The sequence below is a fragment of the Vulpes lagopus genome, chromosome X (assembly GCF_018345385.1).
Source record: "Vulpes lagopus strain Blue_001 chromosome X, ASM1834538v1, whole genome shotgun sequence".
Taxonomy (NCBI): Eukaryota; Metazoa; Chordata; class Mammalia; order Carnivora; family Canidae; genus Vulpes; species Vulpes lagopus.
In genome coordinates, this window is record NC_054848.1 from 113,973,868 (window position 1) to 113,985,912 (window position 12,045).

The 12,045-nt window shown below is 38.4% G+C and overlaps 1 long non-coding RNA gene across 1 annotated transcript in view; it reads right to left on the reverse strand.

Annotated features, from left to right (window-relative positions):
• LOC121483476 overlaps positions 1-12,045 on the reverse strand; it is a 111,950-nt gene that overhangs the window by 59,857 nt on the left and 40,048 nt on the right. The window contains exon 2 of the long non-coding RNA XR_005985737.1: positions 3,654-3,769. This is a non-coding gene — a long non-coding RNA (uncharacterized LOC121483476). The remainder of the gene's footprint in view (positions 1-3,653; positions 3,770-12,045) is intronic.

Consider the following 12,045-nt stretch of genomic DNA (forward strand, 5'->3'; position numbering starts at 1 on the left):
CTAAGCTGAGAGGATCTTTTAAAATTAGTAGATTTGATGCTTCCTATTCTCCATTGGACACTGTAGCTCAATCATAAGATTTCTGCAAGAACCCAGGGTTTTTGGGGAATGATACAAAAGTAAGATATACTTCCTGATAACCCTAGGATCTAGCAGGGCTACCAAATACACAGAGATTATTCAACAAATATTCTTGGAATTGAAGACTCCACTTCCCAAGACTGATGGACCTAGATGCTTGCACTACTTCACTGAAATGGAAGCAACACATGACAGCTCTCAGAAGTTCTTCCCTTGTGGGGCTTAGACCCACAGTGACTTCTTGAGAGGAAAACAACTCTACATAAGCACAGAATAACAGAATATATTTTAAGTGGTAATTAATTGTGGTTTTGATTTGTATTTCCCTGATGGCAAGTGATGTGGAGCATTTTCTCATGTGCTTGTTGGTCATGTCTAAGTCTTCTTTGGAGAAATTTCTGTTCATGTCTTTTGCACATTTCATGATTGGATTGTTTGCTTCTTTGCTGTGGAGTTTAATAAGTTCTTTATACATCTTGGATACTAGCCTTTTATCTGATAGGTCATTTGCAAATATCTTCTCCCATTCTGTAGGCTGTCTTTTAGTTTTGTGGACTGTTTCTTTTGCTGTGCAGGAGCTTTTTATCTTGATGAAGTCCCAATAGTTCATTTTTGCTTTTGTTTCTCTTGCCTTCATAGGTGTATCTTGCAAGAAGTTGCTATAGCCAGGGTCAAAAAGGGTGTTGCCTGTGTTCTCCTCTAGGATTTGGATGGATTCTTGCCTCACATTTAGATCTTTCATCCATTTTGAGTTTATCTTTGTGTATAGTGTAAGAGAATGGTCCAGGTTCATTCTTCTGCACGTGCCTTTCCAATTTTCCCAGCACCATTTATTGAAGAGACTGTCCTTTTTCCAGTGGATAGTCTTTCCTGCATGGTCAAATATTAGTTGACCAAATATTGGTCAAATATTAGTAGAGTTCAGGGCCCATTTCTGGATTCTCTATTCTGTTCCATTGATCTGTGTGCCTGTTTTTGTGCCAGTACCACACTGTCTTGATGACCACAGCTTTGTAGTACAACCTGAAATCTGGCATTGTGATGCCCCCAGCTATGGTTTTCTATTTTTAATATTCCCCTGGCTATTCAGGGTCTTTTCTGATTCCACACAAATCTTAAGATGATTTGTTCCAATTTTCTGAAGAAAGTCCATGGTATTTTTGATAGAGATTGTACTGAACGTGTAAATTGCCCTGGATAGCATTGACATTTTCACAATATTAATTCTTCCAATCCATGAGCATGGAATGTTTTTCCATCTCTTTGTGTCTTCCTCAATTTCTTTCAGAAGTGTTCTGTAGTTTTTAGGATATAGATCCTTTACCTCTTTGGTTAGGTTTATTCCTAGGTATCTTATGCTTTTGGGTACAATTGTAAATGGAACTGACTCCTTAATTTCTCTTTCTTCAGTCTCATTGTTAGCGTATAGAAATGTCACTGACTTCTGGGCATTGATTTTGTATCCTGCCACATTGCCACCTCACACCAGTGACAATGGTGAAAACTAACAAGACAGGAGACAACAAATGTTGGAGAGGATGTGGAGAAAGGGGAACCCTCTTGCACTGTTGGTGGGAATGTGAACTGGTGCAGCCACTCTGGAAAACTGTGTGGAGGCTCCTCAAAGAGTTAAAAAAATAGAGCTACCCTACGACCCAGCAATTGCACTTCTGGGGATTAACCTCAAAGATACAGATGCAGTTAAACTGCAGGACACCTGCACCCCAATGTTTATAGCAGCAATGTCCACAATAGCCAAACTGTGGAAGGAGCCACGATGTCCATCGAAAGATGAATGGAAAAAGAAGATGTGGTCTAGGTATACAATGGAATATTCCTCAGCCATTAGAAATGACGAATACCCACCATTTGCTTCAATGTGGATAGAACTGGAGGGTATTATGCTGAGTGAAGTAAGTCAGTAGGAGAAGGACAAACATTATATGGTTTCATTCATATGGGGAATGTAAGAAATAGTGAAAGGAGTTATAGGGGAAAGGAGAGAAAATGAGTGGGAAAAATCAGAGAGGGTGACAAGACATGAGAGACTCTTAACTCTGGGAAATGAACAAGGCGTAGTGGAAGGGGAGGTGGGCGGGGGATGGGGTGACTGGGTGACAGGCACTGGGGGGGGGTACTTCACGGATGAACACTGGGTGATATGCTATATGTTGGCAAATCAAACTCAAATTAAAAAAATAAACAAAAAAATGAAGATGGAACCAGTAAGATGTCCAAAGTTTGGGGAAAGAGTCTCCTTTTGATAAGGCTATGGTTCCTATGACAAGACAGACCTTTTTGTTAATAAAATCTCAGATTCTGCCAAAAAAAGTGGTAATTAATTCATCTTCCTTCATAGTCTCTCACTCTTCATCTCAACAGGACTTTTCTCTCTGTAGCAAAGTTGAAGGGAGTGGGTAGAAGAACCACCCTAATTTTGCCCATTACCTTCCCAATACCAGGAGAAAAGCCAATGAACCAGACGGACAGCTCTGGCATGCTCACTGATGCCCTATTTCCATGTTCCAACATGTTGGTCTCAAAATCCCATACTCTACTACAGATGGGAACACCCCCAGGTTTCTACAATTTAAAGTCAGTTAATGGTGAAGGCCTCATGGACTATTATCCTCTAATGGACTAATGGACTAGGCCTCATGTCTCTATTATCTTTGCTCATCTCCTCACCATAATTGATCATCATCATCATAATAACGTTTATTTAGCACTTACTATGTGCTAAGCACAAAAATGCATCAATTCACTACTCTTCATAATAATCCATGACCTGCATATAACTCCATTTTATAAGCAAGGAACTCAAGCTAATAACTTGTTCACAATTACAGGGCTTTTAACTTATAGAATTAGAATTTAAGCCAAGTCAATATGATATCAGAGCCCACACGTGTCCCTATTACTCTTTTCTCCATACTACTGTGTACTCTCGATAATACAAGAACACTCCTCACTCTCCGTCGAAAAAGAAAAAAAAAAAACAATCTTTTCACTGGGCCCTTCATGAACCTAATTCAATGATATGCTCCTATATCCCCTTCAAGACAAATTTGTCACCAAAGCCAAACGAAACCTGACTTCCTTCAGAAGACACTAGTTCTCTGAAGCTTTCTGAAACAGAGCCCGTTTATTATCCAACACTCCACATCGCCACATATTTTAAAACTCATGTTAAAAAAAAGTAAAGTTTGGGGATCCCTGGGTGGCTCAGCTGTTTAGCGCCTGCCTTTGGCCCAGGGTGTGATCCTGGAGTCTCAGGATCCAGTCCCACATCAGGCTCCCTGAAGGGAGCCTGATTCTCCCTCTGCCTGTGTCTCTGCCTCTCTCTCTCTCTGTGTCTCTCATGACCACATAAATAAAATCTTTTAAAAAAGTAAAGTTTTGCTCCTTTCAAACTCATGCCGCCTCACTAAACCATGCTCTAACCCCCCTGATTACCATTTTCTATAGGCCTGCTCCTGAGGCACTTACTAACAAGCAGTGGGCATTTGGGAATATTTGTAATCCAATTGCACCCACCATCCTGGGGCAATTCACTGTTTGTGTGGACTTACCATACTTCCACGGAGCCTCTTAGTTCCTTCATCTTTTAAATTTCACTGACACTGCTACACGTCCACAGCCATCTGCTTCTAGGGCCTCGCTCAGAAACACTCTAGAATAAATTCATCTGCCAAAAGAATGGGAATAAATCACTGGTATTCTTCCCAGTTCTCACATACCAACCTGACTCTGACCATCTGTCTTCTTTAGCCTCACCGAGACCATTACTGTCTCCCTTGATTTTACCATTATCACCCTACATGTGTACCGTGCATCTCTATACAGTGCCTGGTTCCCACGGTTTATCACCTGGACTCCGCCCTCACTTGCACTGCTTATTCCTACCCACTGTCATACTGAGCTTAGCAAACCCCTCCTCTGGGCTGGTGCTATGTCATGCCTCTGCCACGTATCAACCCAGGCAGCTGCACACAAGTGGGAAGGTCCATCTTCACAAGGTCCTCAGTACTGCTTGTGAGGACCCCTCCTCCTTTGTCAGCACACTCTCAAGATTCACAACTCTCAAACTCCATGCGCATTTTAAGCTGTTAACTTTGTTTCTAGTTCATCATCAAGAAGCATGACACCATCCAATAGGTTCTCCCTTGTCTTCCTGTACACTATTCCATTTTTTGCATACATCTCCATTCCCCCATCATTCCTTCAGTCTCCCTGCTCTTCCTCATGGCCAGTTCCTCCCCTGTGCTTTCAATTCCATGCCCTTCAGCAGGACCAGGACTAGGGTAAAGCAGGATAGGTACCCAGGACACAATACTTAAGGAGTGCTTACTTTCATGGGGCCAACCTTGTACTTGCAGAATCCTGAGGAGTGCCTCCTTAAACTCTGTGCCCTGGACTCATCACATGTCTACTGAAGTCTAGTCTCTGCCTGCCTACCTCTTCCAGAACCTTCATTCATCATTCATCCCCACTTTGATCTTCAACCTCTCCCTTCTACATAGTCTTTCTACTCACCGTACACAATATTCAAATCATGTTCTGTTTCTTTATGTGGTAAATCTCACAAAAGGCTTCTTCCCTTAGTGGAGAATATAAGTAGTCTGCAATATTTTGTAACTAGGCAGGTAAATATGACTAATTCTGGTATTCAATAATAGAAAGTGAATTTGGCTTTCATACCCAAGCAACATTCTCCAATAGCAACTTTGTCATAAATAAAGATGATAGATGAATCATCTTTATGATCTTCATGTATCATCTTTATGTCCTACTCCTCTTTTTTTTTCCCCCTGAACTTACTCAAAACCTAAACAGTTAAAAGGGCTGCTATTCAATGGGTGCTTCTCAAAGACTCCAAGGGCTACATTCCCTCTTAAACATGCTATTCTATTCATTCTGCCTAGAATTAGTCTATGGCCCAACCCGAATGCATCAATTCCTATTCATCTTTCAGCTCTCAGTTACAGTCTGAGGGAAGCCTGCTCCTAACCTAACCAGAAACTAAAACAAATATGCCTATTATGAGCTCTCCTACTACTAGGTACTTCTCTTCTACATCAATTACCATGGTTGTAATTTTGTATTTACTGGAGCAATTGTCTCTTTTAATACAATATAAGTACTAAGAGAAGAATTAGCCCCAATTTTGCTCACCATATACTGCAAGCACCTAGAACAAAGCTTGGCACATTTATAGTAGGTTATCAATGCACACCTGCTAAGTGAATAATGAACTTCAGATCTTTTTTTTTTCTTTCTTTTTTTCCATTTTTAACTTTTATTGGTGTTTAATTTACCAACATACAGAAAAACACCCAGTGCTCATCCCGTCAAGTGTCCACCTCAGTGCCCGTCACCCATTCCCCTCCAACACCCGCCCTCCTCCCCTTCCACCACCCCTAGTTCGTTTCCCCGAGTTAGGAGTCTTTATGTTCTGTCTCCCTTCCTGATATTTCCCAACATTTCTTTTCCCTTCCTTTATATTCCCTTTCACTATTATTCATATTCCCCAAATGAATGAGAACATACACTGTTTGTCCTTCTCCGATTGACTTATTTCACTCAGCATAATACCCTCCAGTTCCATCCACGTTGAAGCAAATGGTGGGTATTTGTCGTTTCTAATTGCTGAGTAATATTCCATTGTATACATAAACCACCTCTTCTTTATCCATTCATCTTTCGATGGACACCGAGGCTCCTTCCACAGTTTGGCTACTGTGGCCATTGCTGATAGAAACATCGGGGTGCAGGTGTCCCGACGTTTCATTGCAATGAACTTCAGATCTTATCTCACCTAGGAAGCCTTCCCTAATAGGCCTAGGGTGAGTCTTAGGCCTTCACTTCCCCATAGCAGTTGTGGGTTTCACTCTCCTCTCCTTAAACACAATGCACTATGATTGTTTATGACTTCAACTCCATGACTATATCCTGACCTTTCTGAAGTCAATTATGTCAATATATTCACCTTGGAATCTATCACAGCCCCTTCCCAGCATAGGGGAGCAAGAAATGTTTACTGAATGAATGAAATGATGTAGGCTTTACTCCATAACAAAAGTGGTAATCTTCAAAAGTTATATAGTAGTGAGAGTTGGTGAATATAGGTCAGGAGGTCTGGGTGCATAGCTGTGGAAAGTTAACAAAGCTAACCCTAGGAAAAGTCTCTAATGTTCAGAGTTGATGACATGGCAGATGAAAGTATATTATGGGAAAACAAGTCTTCTCTCTTGCTTAAATAACCAGTTTATGGTGTCTTCTTTCACCAAAGTAGATACAGAGCTTTAACACACTTTCCAAGTGTCTAAGTCAACCTCAGGTACCCAAAGAATGAAACCGCTGCCAAAAATAGTACAAATAAAATTTAAGCTATTAAAAAAACAGAACCAAGTTAAAAAATGGAACATATCAATGTGACCATAATTTCTCCTAAAAAAATATGATTTCCAAATGCCTTCATCAGAAGCATGGGAACAAATAACTTCTTTCCCAAATCTGCAAGTGTTATAACCATATCCAGAGAAAGGCTCAATATTAATAATACAACACTGAAAACCTATAGATGTATAAAGCACTTTATAAAATGTTACATATATATCCTATCATTTATGTTACAAAAAACCCAGAGAAGAATCATTATTGTTCCCATTTTATAGCAAAGAAAACTAAGGTATATGATGCTGAAGTGATTTAAGATAACATGGTTACTAAGTTTGAGACTCAAGGATTTGTTATACTCTATAGTGCTGCCTCCCTAGCAAGGAGAGTAACTCGATGTATCTCTATATCTGTCCTGAAACTCGAAGGTCACCATGTAAACTCCAATACCTAAAACATGTTACTACTAAATTTCTATTAATATGATTAAATATTTCAGAGAAAATGGCTAGAAATGGCCTTCACATGTTTGGGGACACTCTTGAAAAGTTGGTACTATGATAAACAGCAGGGATTTTGTTGTTTTTTTTTTATGGCCAAATAACTTTCTTTCAGTCTTGGATGTCTTGATCCTTGTTATTAGAGTTGCCTAAGAAAATCTATTCTGCAATGACACGTTCTCTCTTCAATTCCAAATACAGATTTTGCTTATTTTTAAGACCTTAAAGAATCTGATATCTGAATTCTCCTTGGGAAACAATCCTTCAAAATACCTGTTGGGATACTGTTTCATAGCTTATCATTTTGACTTTCAGATAAAATAAGATGGTGCTAACTGATCTCTTCTTTATATGAATGCCTATTTAGGGGGCACCTGGGTGGCTCAGTTAGTTGAGCATCTGACTCTTGGTTTGTGCTCAGGTCATGATCTCAGGGTGCTGAGATCAGCCCTACATCTGGCTCTGCACTCAGCCAGGAGTCGGCTAGAGACCCTCTCCCTCTACCTCTCCCCTCTTCACACTTGCATCCTCTTTCTCTCTAAAAATAAAGAAATCTTTTTAAAGATGAATGCCTATTTGTTAATGCTTTAAAATGGCTTACCTCAAAGTCTTCACCAAAAGAAAACAAAAGGCTTACCTCAAAACATAAAATGTTCTATCAACTCTAGTCATTTATGAATTAAGATAGATGGTAGAACAAGTAATGAAAGAGAAACCCTGCTCTAATCAGTAAATGAAATAGTCACATGAAATGCCATCCAGCTTATTTGAAAGGAAAAAACATGTCCATCCCAAATATCTCCAGGTTGGTTTGTTACGCTACTTTTTGATAGGTATATGTCTTTGTATATATTATATATAATATGTACACATATTCTAAAACTGTAGATAGCACACCCAAACTGTGATTTCGTGGTATTACTGCCTAGAACAAAACAAAGGTAAGAGGAGATGTTAGTCATGAGTTGATTCAAAGGAAAATATTAAATAAATGATATTATAGGAGATAAGACAGGTATGGGTAAAACCATGAAGATGGTAAGCAAATGCCTGGCATTAGGGGAAATTCTGGTTTAGAAACTAGGTAGTGTGGTAGTCCCTTTTGTAAATCTAAGTTTTTAAGCAATGAGGATGAAGACTAGCAGAAAGCTTTTAGAATCTGCTGTCACTTCTTTATGACCAAAGCCCTAGAGGAAGCTGGCCTAGGGCAGGAACTGCTGGGCTGACAGAAAGGAAGGGGCAGGGGTGGGAAGAGAAAGAGACCTGAAGCATAGAGCTCTGCTCAAGGTTTAGAATGAAGGATGAGCACAGCTTGGAGAAAGAAGTGAGCTGTTAGAGGTGGTAGAGGCTCTATATGACAGGATTTTCCAGCCCCAGTTGGAAAGGATGAAGGCTGTGTACAGTGTATTTTTTTTTATCACTCAGATTGTCCGCTGACCCAAGGTCCTGAAATGATTTGTGTATCTGAAATCCATCTTGCCTTAGGATGAATTCCTTCCAAGAAGACTCCACAATCCCTTATGAAAAATGGATCCCCGGAGGTGGTTTTGCCTGATAGGGCCTCCAAATGTGCTCGGATTTGTCTAAGTCCTAGGCTAAACACAATGTACTCTACCAAACAGAAGTGCTACACAGAATGCACAAATAATACAACTTAATGTAGCAACAACCATGCATACCTGTTCTAAGTAATGGAATTAATGGAGCGGGGAGGGCTTAAAAGAGATAGAAATGAAATAAAAACCAGAGTGCTTATTTATGTGTAAACCTTCTCTTAGCAGTGTATTTTTGGAACACTTGTGGGGGCCAAAAAGTTAAAGGTGAAGAAAGGTAAAATGACACTATAACAGTATGAACAGATGGAGATTGCAAAAATACCCATATACAATTGCAGGGTTATTCTAATGAGCAATGATTTTCACTGACATTGTGACTGAAACAAAAACAAATATGTTAAATCTCATTTCTAATAAAGGTGCCATATATATGATGTTTTGATAAATTTCTTGAGTGTTTTCAGTATTATACAATGCTATATGCTTTGACAGGTGATGGGAAAAACATCACTGACCCAGCCTCCACTTGCAAATTATTTGCATACAAAGCTACCTTTCCTCTTTTTCTTCTAAGCACAAGGATTATTCCTCCTGTGGTCTAAATCCTACCCCCATGACCTCTTCACAGACCTTTTGTCATTAATTGCTCAACCTTCTACTTTCACTTGAACATCTCTATTTTTACTGATGTCTTCCTATCAACATTTAAGCAGGTTCAATTAAAAATAAACAGCAATGGGGCATCTAGGTGGCACAGTAAGGTAAGTGCCCAACTCCTGATTTTAGCTCAGGTCACGATCTCAGCATTGTGATATGGAGCCCCACATGGGGCTCTGAGGTCAGCAAGGAGTCTGCTTCTCTCTCCCTCTCCCCCTCTGCCTCCACCCACTGCTGTATGCTCGTGCACTCTCTAAAACAAATAAGTAAAATATTTTTTAAATAAAATAAATAGCATTATTTGATTCCACATTGCCCTACATCTACCATTCTCTTATTCCTCCCTTAACAGAAGGTTATTTTGAAAATTGCACTTGAATTCTCCAATGTAGAAGGCTTTCCAGTTTCCTAGTTAATAGATGGCCTCATTTCCCTAGGAGAGTCCATTTATGCCTGATGCTCAGTGTGATAAGCAATAGTGCCCTCTCTCACTCACAGAAATGAAATGGTTTGGGACACCTGGGTGGCTCAGTAGGTTAAGCATCTGACTTGTGATTTTGGCCCAGGTCGTGATCTCAGGGTCCTGGGATCCAGCCCCATGTCAGGATCTGCACTCAGTGGGGAGTCTGCTTATGATTCTCTCCCTCTGCTCCTCCCCCCACTCATGCTCTCTCTCTCAAATAAATAAATAAATATTTAAAAAATAAGTGAAATGGTTTGGACGGTAAAATTATATAGTTACCCTATAAATTCAATAACATATTAAAATAACTTGCAAAAAAATAAAATATCAATTACCATAATAGCAAATGCATACAGTCCCTAGAAGTAACATAAACCATTTTTCTAGTCATTTTCAAAATTCTACCAAGAGACAAAGATGACAAAAATTACACAATGAGAATTAGAAGACTATCTAAAGATTGCAAAAGAAAAAGATGTAAATTGAATGAAACTACAATTATAGTCTAAATGGGATTTTTCGGGAAACTTTACAAAATGATACATATATTTATATAGAAAGAAATATTAAATAAATGTTTGGAAAAAAGAATAATCCTGAGGGGAAAATGAGATATAAGGGAAATTAAAGCATGTTACTAAACAAAAACAGAAATCATGTGATAAGCAGTGTATAATATGCAAAAAAACTTATCAGGGGTGGGATAAAATATTTTAAAAAGTATATTTTGACTCGATGTCAAGATATTAATATTAACATATGAATCAAAAGTAGTATAAGTATGTAATAAAATGAATCTACATATACCACTGGAACATGCTAAATACTTTGTATTGGAAGGCATGTGATAAAACAGTTTGGAGATCTCCCTACTACATAATTCAGAAAAAGATCTTACCATATATAAAATGTAATACATGATGAACAACATCATAAAGCACTGGGGAAAGGACAAATGATGCTGCTATTATTTTTTAGTTTGGGGAAATGAATTTATATATTAATCTTATTTCATGGATCAAAATAAATTCCAGCTGGATTAGAAAAATAAAATTAAAATCAATTGGCAACATTCTAGAAGAACACAGAGATTAATATTTTTTTCAAGTATGGGCAAGGGGACTTCCTCAGTTTCATAATAGAAAAAAGTCACAAATCAGTGTTGATACAAATGAATGAAATAAACCTCAAAGTCTCCAAATTTCAAATTATAACTAGAAAAGCTAAAAGGACTACAATAAATTAGAAATATAATAAATATGGAAACATATTCTAAAAGCTCAATATAAATGTTTAATAAAGATGTTAAAACCCTTTATATACAATTAAGCAATTTATGTAACACAAAGAATTCACAAATGATGAAAAACATTGTTAATAAGTTTGGAGGAAAAAAGGTTCAACATTAGTAGAAATCAAAGAAATAAAAATGTAAAAGAAAAAGTCATATTTTTGTCATCAAAGTAATAATATATGGTTCTACTTTATACTTACAAAGATAGTCAATTTTTAAAATGAAATATTGAATAATATACTTTTCAGCCAGTATGCATATAACTCTGGTTCAAGAAAATAATCCTAACTTTAGGAAAATCTTGATATGGGTAGACATTTTATTATATCATAATTTACACAGTGGAAAACAGACACACAATATTTCATTATTGTACACAGTGGAAAACAGACACACAATATTTCATTATTGGGTGATAATTATGTGTCAATGTGGGGTCATCAGCTGTAGCAAATGTACCACTCAGATGAATGATGTTTATAATGGGGGAGGCTATGCATGTGTAGGGGCAGGGTATTATGTGACATCTCTCTACCTTTCCTCTCAATTTGGCTGTGAACATAAAACTGCTATAAAGGATATAATGATTGGGACAGTTGGGCATCTGCCTTCAGCTCAGGGCATGATCCCAGGATCTAGGATTGAGTCCTAGATCGGGCTCCTTGCACAGAGCCTGCTTCTTCCTCTGCCTGTGTCTCTGCCTATCTCTCTCTGTGTCTCTCATGAGTAAATAAAATCTTTAAAAAATGATAATGATTAAAAAGATGATTCAAAATTATTTGATAATCCAATGGGGGAAGTAATTATATATTGTTAAAATAAAAACAATCGGGGGTGCCTGGGTGGCTCAGTTGGTTAAGTGGCCTACTCTTGTGATCTCAGGCAATTCCCGCAGCAGGGAATCTGCTTGAGATTCTCTCTCCCTCTCCTCTCCTCCCTGTCAGCCCCTTCCCCCACTCCCACAAGCTCCCACCATGAGCATGTGCACATACTCTTTCTCTCTCTCTCTAAAATAAATAGACAAATAAATAAAATCTTTAAAGTAAAAACAATCAAGAATATAAAATTATGTATTCCCTGTGATTTCAACCAAAT